Source organism: Pseudorasbora parva, chromosome 2 (genome assembly GCF_024679245.1).
Source record: "Pseudorasbora parva isolate DD20220531a chromosome 2, ASM2467924v1, whole genome shotgun sequence".
Classification (NCBI taxonomy): domain Eukaryota; kingdom Metazoa; phylum Chordata; class Actinopteri; order Cypriniformes; family Gobionidae; genus Pseudorasbora; species Pseudorasbora parva.
The window spans coordinates 11,585,746-11,603,737 of NC_090173.1; the positions used below are offsets into that span (position 1 = coordinate 11,585,746).

The 17,992-nt window shown below is 39.4% G+C and overlaps 1 protein-coding gene across 3 annotated transcripts in view; it reads right to left on the reverse strand.

Moving 5' to 3' along the window:
- LOC137050243 (uncharacterized) overlaps nucleotides 1-17,992 on the reverse strand; it is a 189,858-nt gene that overhangs the window by 102,216 nt on the left and 69,650 nt on the right. For all 3 annotated transcript variants that reach the window (XM_067428750.1, XM_067428749.1, XM_067428751.1), the window contains one exon: nucleotides 7,935-8,035. The gene's annotated coding sequence lies outside the window, so the exon portion shown is untranslated. The remainder of the gene's footprint in view (nucleotides 1-7,934; nucleotides 8,036-17,992) is intronic.

Below are 17,992 nucleotides of genomic sequence, written 5' to 3' on the forward strand. Positions count from 1 at the left end.
TGTTTCGCCAGGCATTCTTACACATTCGGGTCTTTAGTGACCCGGATCTATATCTAACACGGATGGATTGCCTGTCGCGATAACAGAGGTGTGGAATCGAGTCATGTGACTTGGACTCGAGTCATGAATTTGATGACTTCGGACTCGACAAAATGTACAAAGACTTGCAACTCGACTTGGACTTTAACATCAGTGGCTCGTGACTTCACTTGGACTTGCGCCTTATGACTCGAGAAGACTTGCTACTTCCCATGAAAACCTGCGACAATTTTTTTTTCACACACCCGCGCCGCTCTCAGTGTATCTGCATCTGTGAAAAAAATCTGCACCTGTATGCATGCAGAGAGCACGCGCGCTACCTCCACGACATCCAATCACTGTAGTCCCACGTTGGTTTGATTCGACAGTATCCATAGCTACCAAGTCAGCGTATAACACCTGACTTTGGGCTTCTTTTTTTGGCAAGTCGCGGTAAAAAATCTCGAGTTGCGGGTCGCGGTTTTTTGGGCTTATTTGAAAAAAATGTGGTTGCTTGTTAGGAAAATATGACAAGCAACTTCGTTTCTTTACAAAATGGTCGCTGTTTTGTCCAAATACATTGTCTTCTCACAGCTAATAGCCATAGTGCAACGGTACAAATGCTGTAGTAATTCGTCCTCCTTCTTCTTCCCCTCAATGAAGAAAAATCGCGTTCAACGTGCAGGCATGTGATGTGATGTTATAAATGTAATGAGAGTTCGTAGACGTAAATAGACGAATAAAATTATTATAATTTTTTTTTACAAATAATGCAACCAGCAGAGATGTACAGAGATGGAGAGGAAACAGGGAGGTGAGCCACCTAATTTAATTTTAAAAATATTTTTTATAATGTTTCATTTATTATGAAAAAAGAGTATAGGCTACTAATAATAACAGTAGGTATGGTTCGATTGTATTTTGTTATAAATGTCCCATATATTGCAGCGCTCCCAGTGTTTTCCTGTGCACCAACTCCCAATCATAGACTGTAAAAAAAAGTGCATATTAATCCTAAATATGTGACATTAGTAATTTTCAATACTATTTAGAGCAGAATGCACATTGAGATGCAGGGCTTATCCTTTTTACGGTTTATAATGTGCATGTTCACCACTGCTCCTTATACAGGGAGTGCAGAATTATTAGGCAAGTTGTATTTTTGAGGATTAATTTTATTATTGAACAACAACCATGTTCTCAATGAACACAAAAAACTCTATCAAAGCTGAATATTTTTGGAAGTTTTAGTTTTTAGTTTGAGCTATTTTAGGGGGATATCTGTGTGTGCAGGTGACTATTACTGTGCATAATTATTAGGCAACTTAACAAAAAACAAATTTATACCCATTTCAATTATTTATTTTTACCAGTGAAACCAATATAACATCTCAACATTCACAAATATACATTTCTGACATTCAAAACCAAACAAAAACAAATCAGTGGCCAATATAGCCACCTTTCTTTGCAAGGACACTCAAAAGCCTGCCATCCATGGATTCTGTCAGTGTTTTGATCTGTTCACCATCAACATTGCGTGCAGCAGCAACCACAGCCTCCCAGACACTGTTCAGAGAGGTGTACTGTTTTCCCTCCTTGTAAATCGCACATTTGATGATGGACCACAGGTTCTCAATGGGGTTCAGATCAGGTGAACAAGGAGGCCATATCATTAGATTTTCTTCTTTTATCCCCTTTCTTGCCAGCCACGCTGTGGAGTACTTGGACGCGTGTGATGGAGCATTGTCCTGCATGAAAATCATGTTTTTCTTGAAGGATGCAGACTTCTTCCTGTACCACTGCTTGAAGAAGGTGTCTTCCAGAAACTGGCAGTAGGACTGGGAGTTGAGCTTGACTCCATCCTCAACCCGAAAAGGCCCCACAAGCTCATCTTTGATGATACCAGCCCAGCCCAGTACTCCAGCTCCACCTTGCTGGCGTCGGAGTCGGACTGGAGCTCTCTGCCCTTTACCAATCCAGCCACGGGCCCATCCATCTGGCCCATCAAGACTCACTCTCATTTCATCAGTCCATAAAACCTTAGAAAAATCAGTCTTGAGATATTTCTTGGCCCAGTCTTGACGTTTCAGCTTGTGTTTCTTGTTCAGTGGTGGTCGACTTTCTGCCTTTCTTACCTTGGCCATGTCTCTGAGTATTGCACACCTTGTGCTTTTGGGCACTCCAGTGATGTTGTAGCTCTGAAATATGGCCAAACTGGTGGCAAGTGGCATCTTGGCAGCTGCGCGCTTTACTTTTCTCAGTTCACGGGCAGTTATTTTGCGCCTTGGTTTTTCCACACACTTCTTGCGACCCTGTTGACTATTTTGAATGAAACGCTTGATTGTTCGATGATCACGCTTCAGAAGTTTGGCTATTTTAAGACTGCTGCATCCCTCTGCAAATATATCTCACTATTTTTGACTTTTCTGAGCCTGTCAAGTCCTTCTTTTGACCCATTTTTCTAAAGGAAAGGAAGTTGCCTAATAATTATGCACACCTGATATAGGGTGTTGATGTCATTAGACCACACCCCTTCTCATTACAGAGATGCACATCACCTAATATGCTTAATTGGTAGTAGGCTTTCCAGCCTATACAGCTTGGAGTAAGACAACATGCATAACGAGGATGATGTGGTCAAAATACTCATTTGCCTAATAATTCTGCACTCCCTGTATGTGTGCAATAACTCCGACTGGAGTTAGCATATTCCTTCACGTCTCTTTTTCCATCTCCAAACCTCTTCTGTTCACAGTCTTTACTGCAACTTGAAGAATTTTGTAAAATCCCATCTGTATTTGCTTTTTAAACTCCAAGAGATTTCAATTTAATATGTTGCAGGCTCATTTATTGATAAATTATTGATCATAAATTATACTGATAATAAATAATATAATAATAATGGGCTTGTTTTGGACCCCCCAGCCAGAATACCTCTAGGTATTCTTCATACCTAAAGAAGAATATGAAACAGATGTCAGAAAATCCCTTATAGCCTCACATGTTGTATTTGAAACTACTCATTACTCATATCAATGTTGTTGTGTTAATATTCATTGTCTATTATACACTACGGTATACGATAATATTTCAGTTTCAGTGTATGCAATATTAAGAATATTTTCACTGCTTCAAAAGTCATAAGAAAGCCCTTTCCCTCAAGAAACTGAAGTCATATGCTTTATAGCAGTGCTTTTCAAAATGGGGACGGGGACCCCTGGGTGCCGCAAGGGGATGCTAGGGGGGCCATGGCAAGCTGGCATAAAAAGTATAGCAAAACAAAATAATTGAATAAATTAAATTATTAAAGTAAACCAAATTAAATAAAAAATAAGCTAAACAATATTCCCATAATGGCCTTAAGTTTAGGCTAAAAGGACCCATGTCTATTTGAAAGTTGAACTGTTTTGCAATATGAGGTCAACACAATACAGGACTGAAGCTGCTGTGCATTGTTCTAGTGCAATATGCTGTTGAAATACAAGCATTTTCTGTAAAAATTTACATTTTCAGTTTTTTTTTTACTGTATTTGCTTAAGATCATTTTTATACATCATTGTATAAAAAGAGGTTTAAATAAATACAAATCTTGACTTGAAGTGACTCGAAACTAAAATGGTAGGACTTTGGACTCGACTTGAGACTTGCCTCATCTTTGACTCGACGTGACTTGCATAACAATGACTTTGTCCCACCTCTGCGCAATAATATATAAAACTCTCCTGATATTATAGTAACACTTACAGAAGAATAATATGAAGCATATTTTGTAACTTTTGGAGTTTGTAAGGGTTCAGTTTGAGCAGATGTTTTATCTCATCATCACTGTCCTCGTCAGAGCTCGTTTCAGTTCATTCAGCATCTGCCTCATATTCACCATCTCAGACATATTCGCAAAACATCTTCAAAATCAATATTTTGATCTCTGACGGCTTCAGCAGATCCAGCATCAAGTGACAATAATATCTGATTGAGTTCAGTTCTTGCTCTGCAGTAAATCTGAGCCATTTCAGGTTTTGCTGATGATTCTTCCTATTCTTTTGATTACTGCCTGCGGTGACTATGAGTGAAACGTCACTTCATCACTGTGACTATGGGTCCTATCATACACCAATGGGCAGGCTGGTCTGAAAACCAGGTGTTTTCAGGCGCATTGTTGGCGCGTTTCTATTTTGAGGAAATGAAACCGACTGCACTATTGACCAATTCAGACCTGCTCTAAAGCCAATAGCGTCGTACTTTTTGTATTATTTAAAGGGTGAGTTAGTAATATGTGCCCATAGGCGGTGCACAACGCACATACACTCTGCTTATTACACACACAGGGATATGCAGCGGCACACACACACATTGCAAATATTAAAAATAAAAGGATTACAAATGTAAAAGATTATTATTGTGTGCATCAGACCTGGGCATTGTGCGGCCCTCTGGCTATCTTTGACCGGCTCGCGTGAGGTAATTCAGGGTTCGACAATAAGGACAGTACGGCCCCTGGCCAGCATAAACGAAACTCGGTACAGAGCTCTCACTTGCCCGATTGGACTAGTGCTGCATTGTAGGTGTGTGATACAGTATCGAGTAAGTCCCTTACTTTACAAAAGCCAAACAGAAACAAAGCTATTGATTATAGGCTTTTCTGGCATGACGACTCCTTCGTCACTTTGCGTGCAAATTAGAGTGCATGCTTTCACTGCGTGATTTCTATTCAAATGGATTCAAAATACTGGGCAAAAATGGCTGTATGATTTTTATATTTAGCTTTATAATTTAATCACACAAACAGTGCCGTTTTCTCAAATTATCAGTATAATTACAAATGATATTCTTGTTATACAACAATTCAATAAACAAGAAGATAATATTAAGATACTTTTTAAACACCATATTGCCTATTTTTGCTCTCTTTCGCCAACAAAATTAGTTTCAAACAAAGATCACTGCACTGTTTTGTGTCTTTGTGCAACACGCAACGGTGAAAGACAGATTCGTTCTTGAATGAATCATTAATTTGAATGAATCGGTTGAATCTCACTGACTCACTCATTAACAGTGACTTGCTGCCACCTACTGGCAGTTTTAATTTCACATTCAAAGTTTCTTTTCGTTTTAAATAACTTCAAATATCAATATTCAACATTTTATGTTTAAAACATCAAAACACAGAGCCAATAGAAAAAAATACTCAGCGTTGAACCCTGTAATTTGTAAATAAAAAGGCAAACGCAAATAGGTGTAATTAGGTGCATGCAATACAACCACACTGCTTATTTTTTTTACATAAACTGTATGCACCTCAAATAGGTTCACAATCAGGACAGCCTTCAAGAAAGCTTTGCCGTTAGGCCTTAAATATGTTAGCTAATATCAAAAATTGTATATTAAGAATGTAGAGTATTTTTAAAGCCATAAACATCTAAGTATTTATTTACTAAATTCAATCGGTCCGGCCCTCTACGACAGCCCCAGTTTCTCATGTGGCCCCTTGAGAAAATCAATTAATGGATAGTCATTGCATCTATCAGAATTAACTATTTGAACTTGATCTTTCTATATAAGAATAGATTCCTTCTGTTGTTTTATCAGTAGTTGAAGGATGACTTCTGGAGGGTTTTGTGAAGAGATTTTTGGCCACATCCAGTCTTATTAGCATCTCTGATCCTAAAAGTCCTGCAGCACCTGCAAACCATCTATTCACATTAGGCCGGTTCTCCGGACACCCACTGAATGAATTAATGGATAGTCATTGCATCTATCAGAATTACCTATTTGCAGTAACGATGAATGAAATTGGCTACTTATTTGACCAACCGTGGCAATACACACATGCATTTAAACTGACTCGTCAGGTTGAGGGTGTCTATTCCTCCATGTAAATAGCAAATCCGCTCATGGTGCGAGCGCAACTGGCTTTTAAAGGGAAAGGGAGATGAGACTCTGATTGGTTTATTGCATGTTACACCCAAAACACACCCATGACTCACTAGCAAAAGTGGATTCGGACCCACCCTGAGTGCACCTGTGCCATGCGCTCAGATAGGGCCCTATAAGTGAAATGTTACTTCATCAGTGTGTATCAGACATCGCCACCTTGTGGAATAAAGGTGAATTGCACTTATTCAGTCATCAAAGACTCGATCATTGTCGTGCAGAAAAAATATACTTGCACTGTTACACATCTCGGGTCGCTAGAGACCCTTTACATTTCATACAACTAATAGGAAAACAGGCAATCTTTTACAATTTTTTCTTGTTATATTGTTTTTAATTAATTACTTGAGGAATAATGAAACGGTTGATGTCGAACTTTAAAAAATGAATAATGAAGAGGGTAGTAAATTACGTCCTGGGTCATTAAAGACATGAGATAAAGGTTTAAAGGGTTAGTTCACCCAAAAATGTCATTAATTACTCACCCTCATGTCGTTGGACACACGCAAGACCTTCGTTCATCTTCAGAACACAAATGAAGATATTTTAGTTGAAAGCTGAGAAAGGCTTCAGAAAGGCCTCCATTGGCATTCAGGACATTCCCACTCACAAGACCCATAAAGGCACTAAACACATCGATACAAAGGCCATCTCACTACAGCGGCTGTACAATAATGTTACAATGCGACGAAAATAGTTATTGTGCACAAAAAAAATCAAAATAATGACTTTATCCGCCAAGTTATTGTCTTCCGTGTAGGTCTCGGACGTGAGCTCAGGCGATATCGGCTCCTCCTCTTCCGGGTCACGAACGGCTGATCATATTCTCGCGCATGCGTCAAGTTCCCGTCAATAACTTGGTGGATAAAGACGTAATTTTGATTTTTGTGCGCACAATAACTTTTCGTCGCATTGAAACATTGTGCAGCCGCTGTAGTGAGATGGTCTTTGTATCGATGTGTTTAGTGCCTTTATGGCAGGGTTTTTTTAACTTTTTGTGTGTGTGGACCACTATTTGTAATCAAAAAAATTTGCGGACCAACTCATCTACACACAGTCCTGCCTGAATTAATCCACACCTCTAAATAGGCGTACAACAGGTTAAAGGAAAGTTTACTGCACACAACGGCTGCCACATATTTAATTTATTTATTTACTCAAGTGCCCTAATGCTAAATAGCTTTCGCAGTATTTTCTCTTCACCCTTCTTTTCTTTGTTTTTTTATGATGAATCTGGCTCATAGATACATCCGACTCACTGTCAATCTCTTCATTTTTTGTAACTTCTGCCTCTGTCTCTTTTCTCTTCAGAGAACCCCGTTGCTATCCACCGATCCATGACGGCACTGAACTTGAACGTCACGGCCGAGCGCCACTAGGCTATTTTAGTAAACGCACAATAACTTGACAATTTAATACAAATGTTATATCAATATAGGCCTACATATTCTTTTTACTTTTTATTTTTTTATGGGAATTTCCTGGTAAAATGAAAGTAAAAAAATATTATTTTATTTTATTTTGCCTTTCCACGGACCACCTGCAGTACCCTCATGGAGCACTAGTGGTCCGCGGACCACAGTTTGGGAATGACTGCTTTATGGGTCTTGTGAGTGGGAATGTCTTGAATGCCAATGGAGGCCTTTCTGAAGCTTTTCTCAGCTTTCAACAAAAATATCTTCATTTGTGTTCTGAAGATGAACGAAGGTCTCACGGGTGTCCAACAACATGAGGGTGAGTAATCAATTAAATAATTTTAATTTTTGGGTGAACTAACCCTTTAAGGGTTATAGAACCATTTTTTGGTCCCCACAGAACCCTTCAGTGTTCCTTAGTGTGAAGACATTTTTTAATATTCTAAAGAACCTTTTACTACTATGAAGAACATTTTGTGGAATGATTCCACAGATGTCAAACATTCTAGAACCATCGATGCCAGTAAAGATCCTTTATTTTTAAGGGTTTAAGAAAGTAAATCATACCTGTAGCTTTGAATCTGTATAACTACAGACACATTTCACAGCTGAAAAATCACGTCTGTCTGTGGCTTCACACTCAGTCCTGTTCCCACAATCCTCTCTGCCTGTTAAAGACACAAACACACACATGTAAAACTTGCCGCCATGATGCTACAGCATTGCTGTGCGCTGCTTAGGTTGTCAAAGTCTGTAAATGTGACTCGGGTTCCTCATTCAATGTGCGCCTTTGGGAATTTTGTTTCACCTGTTTTATGGTCCGGCCAGTAAAAATGGTTAATCCGACCATTTAAAACTTAACATCACAGCCCTCCTCAACAAGACACATGGTTCATGATTCAACTCATTGCACTGATTCCTGCAGCTTGTTCACACAATTTATCTCCTTAATTACAGTTTCCACAGCCATTTCTAATTGAGGCCACATTACTGAACACACACACTTGAATTCAATGTGGTTGGTGTGTTTAAAGTGAGCAATTTGGTGCTTTTTTGTGTGATGTTTTTTAACCACTGCAAGAAAAGCTTTCCTTACTTAGTATTTTTGTCTGGTTTCTAGTCAAAATTTCAAAACATTGAAATAAGATAATATTCTGCCAATGGGGTAAGTAAAATATTCTTGTTTTCAGATTATTTTACTTACCCCATTGGCAGATTATTTTGCTTATTTTAAGCAAAAACTCTCTTAATTTTGAGTATTTTTCCCTCAAAACAAGACAATTACTTTGCTTGTCTAGTAAATACTTCTTGTTTTAAGAATTTTTAGATGTTTCGACTAGAAACAAGAAAAAAATACTAAAGTATGAAAAGCATTTTTTTGCAGTGTATTCCAGGTGATTTTGAAATAAACACATTTTTGAGTTGTCAGAGATACAGTTTTTTTCTCGAAATTGTATGAGTATTTCTCATTTAGGGTCATGAAACATGCCTGCTAAGTTTCGACCCTCTGAGGTGTGTGTGGTCTGTGGTGTTAGCAGGTCAATTTGACAGGCAAATTTCATGGTTAAAGGCAGCTGTGTAGATCCAAATAAAAATAAGTGCATTTTATGTCATGTCAGTTTCTCAACAAACCTCTGAGGTTATTTACACTTATGCATTTGGCAGATGCTTTAAAAAAAACTATAATAATAATTTAGTTAAAAACAATATATTGTTAAATATAGTTTTTTACGTTTTTGTAATGTGTGAGAAGTACTACTGTTTTACCTCATTTTTTTAAATTCTCATATTGTGATTTTCGGTGAATTGTTGTGCATCCAATTAGGGTTAATTTGACTCAGACCATAACCATCATACCCATAATTTAAAAATAATACAAGGGTTAAATTAGATTGACCAATTGAGCGGATATCAGTAATTCAGTGCAATTGTATGGCTTTCTTCAACTATTTTAACTAACAACGGCATCACTATTATTAGAGTGATAATACTTACTAATTAGGTTGGACTGAATTATTCCTCAAATAATGTGTTTTGTAGACAAGAGGTGTGCTGTCACTTTACTAAACAGTCTGAAATTTTTAGTCTGAAAATAAAGGTTCTATATGGAGCTTGTCAGACTTCATACTTTTTATTTTTAATTACATTTTATGAATGAAACCACTCATAGAATTATGCAATCATTTAAGACATTTCTCCTTATATATAAGCATATTGGCTTAAAGTGTTCTTTAAAATTAAATGAAGAACTCTAGGGATCTATATACAACCTTTTTTCTATGAAACTGACACAACAATCCCACAGACTTGCATTGAAAGAGGGACTTAAATACGGCCAGTGAAAACAACTATCCGATCGGCACCTTAAACCACCAGGGAATGTTTGGGGTTTTGCTATAAAATAAAACCATCCAAGGCATTTAAGAGGCCCGTCGTCTCGTGTTCCCATGAGGCTTTCAGACAGCAGCGTTCTCACACACCGATCCCTATAAACTCTCATTTAAACACACACTGTGTCAAAACAAGCTAATTAACCAAATCACACTTTAAATCTGTACATGCTGCGGAGGCATTACAGTGTTTAAAGGCTGTTTCACAGGCCATTATTAGAAAGAGAAAACGGCGTTTAACATCTACTGTGTGCTGCTTTCTCATGTACAAACAGCGCAGCACTACGAGCCAAAATACAGTTTCTGCTGTTCTAGTAATACTATCATCTCAGTCTCGTCTCCATAATGCACAAGCCGGTGAAAATCCCAAATTCTGTCAATGTGATTGGGTAACTTCATACAATATACCAGGCTGCTACAATGAGCATATCTGAGAAAGAAATCAAGCGTTGTGTTAGTTCTGGCAGGTCACGTTAGTAAGGCTTGCGTCAGCTTATCCACATCTACCAATCGGAATATGACACATGTCGCGGCATCACAAAAAATCCAGAAAATCACATCAACAAAATCCCAATAACAAAAGTTTATCTCAATACTTTGTTATATATCCTTTGTTGGCTGTTTTCTGTAAGGTTTTTACACACTGTCGCTGGTAGTTTGGCCCATTCCTCCGTGCAGATCTCCTCTAGAGCAGTGATGTTTTGGGGCAACAGGGATTTTCAAAGATATTTCAAAGATTTTCAAAACTCCCTCCAAAGATTTTCTATGGGGTTGAGATCTGGAGATTGGCTAGGCCACTCCAGGACCTTGAAATGCTTCTAACGAAGCCACTCCTTCATTGCCCGGGTGGTGTGTTTGGGAATCATTGTCACGCTGAAAGACCCAGCCACGTTTCATCTTCAATGCCCTTGCTGATGGAAGGAGGATTTTACTCAAAATCTCACGATAAATGGCCCTAATCATTCTTTCCTTTACACGGATCAGTCGTCCTGGTCCCTTTGCAGAAAAAAAGCCCCAAAGCATGATGTTTCACCCCCATGCTTTACAGTAGGTATGGTGCAACTCAGCATTCTTTCTCCTCCAAACACGAAAAGTTGAGTTTTTACAAAAAAAGGTATATTTTGGTTTCATCTAACCATATGTCATTCTCCCAATCCTCTTCTGGATCATCAGAAACTTCGCACCAGGACTGGGCTTTCTGATATTCCTCTTCAGACTAATTTCTTCAATTATGTTGTACATTTAAATATTGTCATTACGAAAATTACTGATATCACAATACTTTGGTTCTATTCGGTTTACCATAAGGGGGATTATCACTGCTCTCCAGAACAAAGCCATACCGCCTGTATGCTAACTGCCAGTCATCTTTGAGGATAGTGATCCTGACAGAACTACTCACTGAAAAAGTTTCCAAAAAGGAAAAAAATGAAAGAGAGCCGTACTGCACTGTAACATGCAGTGGAAAAACGCCATTTGCCTCAAGGACTACCACTGTCAATCGTTCATTGAATATTAAAGATTTTTTAAATAATCTATTTTTGCAAACTAGACCTAAGGATTTGGCTCAACTTTTAAAACTGCTATTTATATTATTATAATCTGTATATTTATATTTATTATATTACTATTTACCTCAGTAAATTGACTGTGTTAGGGTAGCCTGACAAGCCAGACCCACATCAAGATGTTTGGTGAGGGGCGGATAAACGGTTGTCTTTCAAACTCCCTCTGCATGCGATAGGATAGCGCTACACCAACCAGAGCAATCAAGGTGAAGCAGAGCTCGTTGACAGATTAAACATTCGCCGTATCCGGTCGGCTAAACTCAGAACACATCTTCCCTTCTTAAGAATGACTTCAGTGCCGTTCTTTGTTCTTTTCTCAGAGAAAAGCTTCGCGGTCAAAGCTGATTCGAAAGACCGCCGTTCGCCAGCTTCTGTGTTTACTAGAAGCACGCAAAACGCAACTCGGCCGTCATTATGTTAAGCCCCGCCCACCGACTCTATACGCGATGTGATTGGCCCAACCAGTTTGGCGTTTACAGGATAGACAGAAAAAGAAATGGACACAGCGACCCCATAGACTTCAACGGTGAATTGTGAAGCCAATGAGAGGCACTCACTTCCTGATGGCTGAGCGAACTGCGAGCCTCAGACTGAGCTTGAGGACGTAGATGTGACGTGAGCCTCCTGTCTGACAGCTGTAAGTCTTCTAGTAGTTGTGGAAAGTGAAATCTGAATCACGTTGTTTAAATGATTTTCTCCCATTGCTTTTGGCTCACTATGGGCTTCTCCCCATTCTTCCCCCTTGACTTTATCAGACTTTATGTCTTCACGTCCTCCCGACTGTCTCATAGACAGTAAACGATTGCTTCTGAGCGTCTCCTCCTGTCTATACGGTAATTTCTCTACTGTGCGATAGAGTCGAGTTGGTTATGACGCAATCGTTAGCCTATTTTTACAAAAGCAGCTTCTACGGGGTGATAGTGTAAGATACAAGGTAATGGAGCCTTTTATGCATTGTCGTGTTTCTTTAGAAATAAACAATGGACAAATGGAGTCTTTAAACGCCTCAGATGTAAAGTTATTCACTGTCAAAGTGACCAAAAAATGAATGGGAGTCAATGGGATGCTAACAGCAGGTGATGGTTTGGTTAGCAATGGCCGCCCCTATGGGTGGAACGCTTTCAGAGTGCTAGATTACCCCCTTGGTTTACAACTCAGAAGAGTATTGAGAGTTGCCAGACAACACTCGCGGCAGATTAGATTTGCTGCCGCTAGGGTGCGTCTAGATTTCTAGGCTAAGTAAATGGTCTTTTCCATCTATGATCCAAGTTGGTTGCATGCTTGCTAAATAAAACAATGCCTTTTTATAAAGGCCTTAAAGCATTCGAACACCAATAATTGCTGCTTGCAGCATTATTTTAAAATAAATCTTTTGCAAGATTATAAATGTTTTTTACGGTAACTTTTGATTAATTTAATGCATCATTGCTGAATAAAAGCATTAACTGCTTTTAAATGACAAAACACAGGGTTGTAACAACTGTCCAAAAGAACCGACTCACTCAAATGAATCCAACATTATACCTTGTGTAAAAATAGCTGTATGAACAATTATTTAAATAGCACATGAATTATGTATCAATCAACGTCCTCTGTGTTATCGCAAAAATACATCAAGACTTTTAACTTCAAATGTTAGTTAGACGGTCTCTTCCTGTCTAAGTGGGCGACTCCAGGCCGCAATGTTGACTTTACACCGATAGTCAAGAGACTGATGCCGGTATCAGACTAATATCTGAGCTGCGCTCGTGCTGCCAAGGTTTGAATAATGTCCGTATGTTTCTCACTCTCACCGTTTCTCCGTCCCATAACACATGACATCAGCAGTTATTTCTGTCCGCAGCGCCATCAATGTGCCTTTCAGTTCAGGTGAGCCGAGAGCAAAAATCTCCTGACGGGACATTCTGACAGGTGAATCGCGCGCACGCACACACACACACACACACACACACACACACACACACACACACACACACACACACACACACACACACACACACTGATGCAACCTGCCCGCCGTTAAATAGGTCTTTCTTAGCTCTGAAAATAAACAGAACACGGTTTGATGGATGGTGGGCGCATGTGTCGATGCCCTGTGCGTGTTTAATGAAGCGAGAGGTGCACATACTGAGATAGATGGAGACGAGGGCCGCAGGGGCTCAGAGGACACACGGCAGGCCAGACTTGCAGGGGGAAGAACTTCATTTCAACTCTACGGTAACACTGGTGGAAGCGTCCCATAACAAAACAAGCAGGTTTTGTAAGGAGCATCACTTTTAGGCTACGTTTACATCAGGAAACATTTGAAAACGGCCTTTCCGTTTAGGTTCTCTCAAAGTTATGAAGAACTGTTCTGCCAGTAATGATAATCGAATATTTGTTCAAAGTTATCAGGTACTCAAAAAGTTTTTTTTTTTTTTATGTTTTAGTCGGATGTTTGTCTAACATTTTTGTTCTTGTTTTAGAATGTTCAGAGAACATTCAAAAGTAACGTTACCATTACATTACAAGATTATAAAACGGAATGTTACCATAACAAAAAAAAAAATTCTATACTGAAACACTTACTGCATCTTACTGCACAGACATACAAATATATATTTTGAATATGATTGAGATGAAAATATGATTGAGTCTGATTCAAGTGTTTACGATAGACTTATATAGACTTAAATTCAAATGCCCTCATGTTTTCCTGTTACTACTGCTGCTGTTACTGATGCTGTTGTTACTGCTGCTGCTGTTACTGCTGCTTCTGTTGTTACTGCTGCTGCTGTTACTGCTGCTGCTGTTACTGCTGCTTCTGTTGTTACTGCTGCTGCTGTTACTGCTGCTGCTGCTGTTACTGCTGCTGCTGCTGTTGCTACTGCTGCTGCTGCTGTTAGTGCTGCTGTTGTTACTGCTGCTGCTGTTACTGCTGCTGCTGCCCCTGTTACTGCTGCTGCCGTTACTGCTGCTGCTGTTATTGCTGCTGCAGTTATTGCTGTTGCTGTTATTGCTGCTACTGTTACTGCTGCTGCTGCTGTTACTGCTGCTGCTGTTATTAGTGCTGTTGTTATTGCTGTTGCTGTTATTGCTGCTGCTGTTACTACTGCTGCTGTTACTGCTGCTGCTGTTACTGCTGCTGCTGCTGTTATTGCTGCTGCAGTTATTGCTGTTGCTGTTATTGCTGCTGCTGTTACTGCTGCTGTTGTTACTGCTGCTGCTGCTGTTACTGCTGCTGTTGTTACTGCTGCTGTAATTGCTGCTGCAGTTATTGCTGTTGCTGTTATTGCTGCTGCAGTTATTGCTGTTGCTGTTATTGCTGCTGCTGCTGTTACTACTGCTGCTGCTGTTACTGCTGCTATTGTTCCTGCTCCTGCTGCTGCTGTTACTGCTTCTGTTGTTACTGCTGCTGTTACTGCTGCTGCTAATGTTATTGCTGTTACTGCTGCTACTGCTGTTACTGCTGCTGCTGCTGGTGCTGTTAATGCTGCTGCAGTTATTGCTGTTGCTGTTATTACTGCTGCTGTTACTGCTTCTGTTGTTACTGCTGCTGCTGTTACTGCTGCTGCTGTTACTGTTACTGCTGCTGCTGTTACTGCTGTTGTTATTGCTTCTGCTGCTGCTGTTATTACTGCTGCTGTTATTGCTGCTGGTGCTGTTATTGCTGTTGCTATTATTGCTGCTGCTGTTACTGCTGTTATTACTGCTGCTGTTATTGCTACTGGTGCTGTTATTGCTGTTGCTATTATTGCTGCTGCTGTTACTGCTGTTATTGCTGTTACTGCTGTCATTGCTGTGTCTGTTATTGCTGCTGCTGTTATTACTGCTGCTGATGTTATTGCTGTTATTTCTGATGCTGCTGTTACTGTCTGTTATTGCTGCTGCTTTTATTGCTGATGCCTCTGTTATTGCTGCTGGTGCTGGCTATTGATGCTGCTGTCATTGATGCTGCTGTTGTTACTGCTGCTGTTAATGCTGCTGCTGTTGTTACTGCTGATGCTGTTAATGATGCTGCTGTTATTACTGCTGTTGATTTTACAAGATTTTCTAATGCATTAACTGGGAATAGTACCCATGCTCTAGGCATTATAAGTGCCATGATGAGTGCAAACAACAGGAATCACACGAATCAATTGACCATACTTTGCAACCACGCTTGGTCTCAAATCAATGTGAAGCTCTATAAAATATGAATAGTAATAGTTCACAAAATATACTGAATGAACTGATATGCAATTCATGGAGTAACTTTTCCCTGTATATTGTCTGTATATTTGTCTTTCAGGTTTGTCATAGAAAGTACACGCTCGTTATTCATAGTTTATGTGAGTAAAAGATTTAAATTTAATAAAAACACAGTGTTCTGTTCCTCTTCTTTCTTTCTTAGTTTATTAGTCATTTATGTGCACTAGAGCACCAGAAATTGTGCAATAACCAGCAGCAGCTGAGCAGGACAGACCACACAATTTCCTTTAAAGGGATCCCCTGGTGTTGAGACTTGTATGGCTTAATATAACTTAAATGATGTCTCTTACTGAATTATGTAGTAGAAAACCCATGAAAGATCTACGTTATTTTAAAAATCGATTTTATATTTGGACCATGGGCGGCGCCATTTTGTTTGCGTTCTAGGTTGATGACGTAGAGTGGTTGAACTCCTCAATCAGCTGGCATTACCCGTAGCTATTTTTACCACAACGCAACTCGAAAATTGTTTCAGAGTTAAACAAAATCAATGAATTCCTTTGTAATTATACTTAAAACACACTCAAACATACATGTGCACACAAACTTACCTACACAAGTCACAAACAGATCGGCGGGCGCGCACACGACAGGCTCTGTCTCAATCGAGATGTTGGGCTGCTCAGTCTCCACAACAGGGGCTGAATCTGAAATCGACCCTATACCCTTAAATAGGGCATTATTTGAAGGGACGGACATTTGTAGTGTTGTCCGACACCATAGTGGACATGTTCGAGTGCAGTCATTCAGTCTCACGTTCCAGCGCAATAACGAGTGTAAAGCCGATTTACAAACAGCTGTCCGACTTCACGCACCCAAACATACATGTGGACACAAACTCTCTCTCTCACACAGACTCACACACACCCCAACAGATCGGCGCGAACACACACACACACACACCCCAACAGATCGGCGCGAACACACACACACCCCAACAGATCGGCGCGAACACACACACACACACGCACGCACTGCGTGCGCGCATACATAACCCTCAATCTATTCCCTGTGTTGATATCCTGTTCAACACATCCTGTTCCCTAGATAGACTGTTGATAGTAGATTAACTATAATGCCTAATGTGACCAGCAGAGGGAAATATCTAGGTAGGACGATGGGATAAAGTAACGTGAGGAAGAGAGGCAGGATGTTTTGGTGATGATGCATGCGATTGAGACAGAGCAGTCTGTCAGGTGTGTGTGTGCGCGCCCGCCGGTCTGTTTGTGACTTGTGTAGGTGAGTTTGTGTGCACATGTATGTTTGAGTGTGTTTTAAGTACAATTACAAAGGAATTCATTGGTTTTGTTTAACTCTGAAACAATTTTCGAGTTGCGTTGTGGTAAAAATAGCTACGGGTAACGCCAGCTGATTGAGGAGTTCAACCACTCTACGTCATCAACCTAGAACGCAAACAAAATGGCGCCGCCCATGGTCCAAATATAAAATCGATTTTTTAAATAACGTAGATCTTTCATGGGTTTTCTACCACATAATTCAGTAAGAGACATCATTTATGTTATATTAAGCCATACAAGTCTCAACACCATGGGATCCCTTTAATTCTCAAATGAATGATTGTTTATAAAGACTAAAAATCAACTGAAAAAAAATATTAGTGGGGTGCTGGACAGTATAAGAACACTAGAGAGAATGCATGAAATGTATAGGAGTTTGTCTGTACCTGTGTGTTTGAAATTCACCCCTTCTATAAAATACTATACACTATAATTAATTATATAATTTATAAACTATTATATGTTCTATAAACTAAAACAAAAATTAACTTAAAAAAAAAACTTTAATAGTACAACAATAATACTAAAATAATGCGCAAAACTACATATATTATATTCTATGGACGGTGCACATTAATGGATGCTGATATGCAAATTAAAGTCATTTTAGCTTGACGCATAGTTTAAAAAAGTATGCTTAATAAACTGTGAGATGCAACAGGAAAAATTTCTATCGAAAAAAACATTGGCAAATTTGACATGGCGCTAGTGCTTTAACAGGGATGAATTTAAAAGAAATGTCCCTTTTGGCCTGACTGACTAGTCTGTTCTTTATCAACATGCATACGTCAACTCTATGCCCCTCTTTAGTCTATACTGTATGTTAATCAAGTGTCATTAAATCCAATCATTTTAGTGATCCTGCCTAATAAGAAACCTCCCTATGTCACGAGTCAGCTCACTATCTAACCTGTCCGTCACCAACAGAGTTTATAATAAAGCCACTCCAGATTAAATGCAGAGTTTAATCTACAGCCTTATGTTTGTAAACCCAGTCCAGAATCCACTATGTCAGCCTTCGTTTATTCAATTAGCATTATTTATTTTCTCAGAGAAATTCCCCAGTAGCGATCGCTTGGACAAACACACGCCGTAATTTCTCCACGCTTGTTTTTCTTAGAAAATAATTAGCACCATAA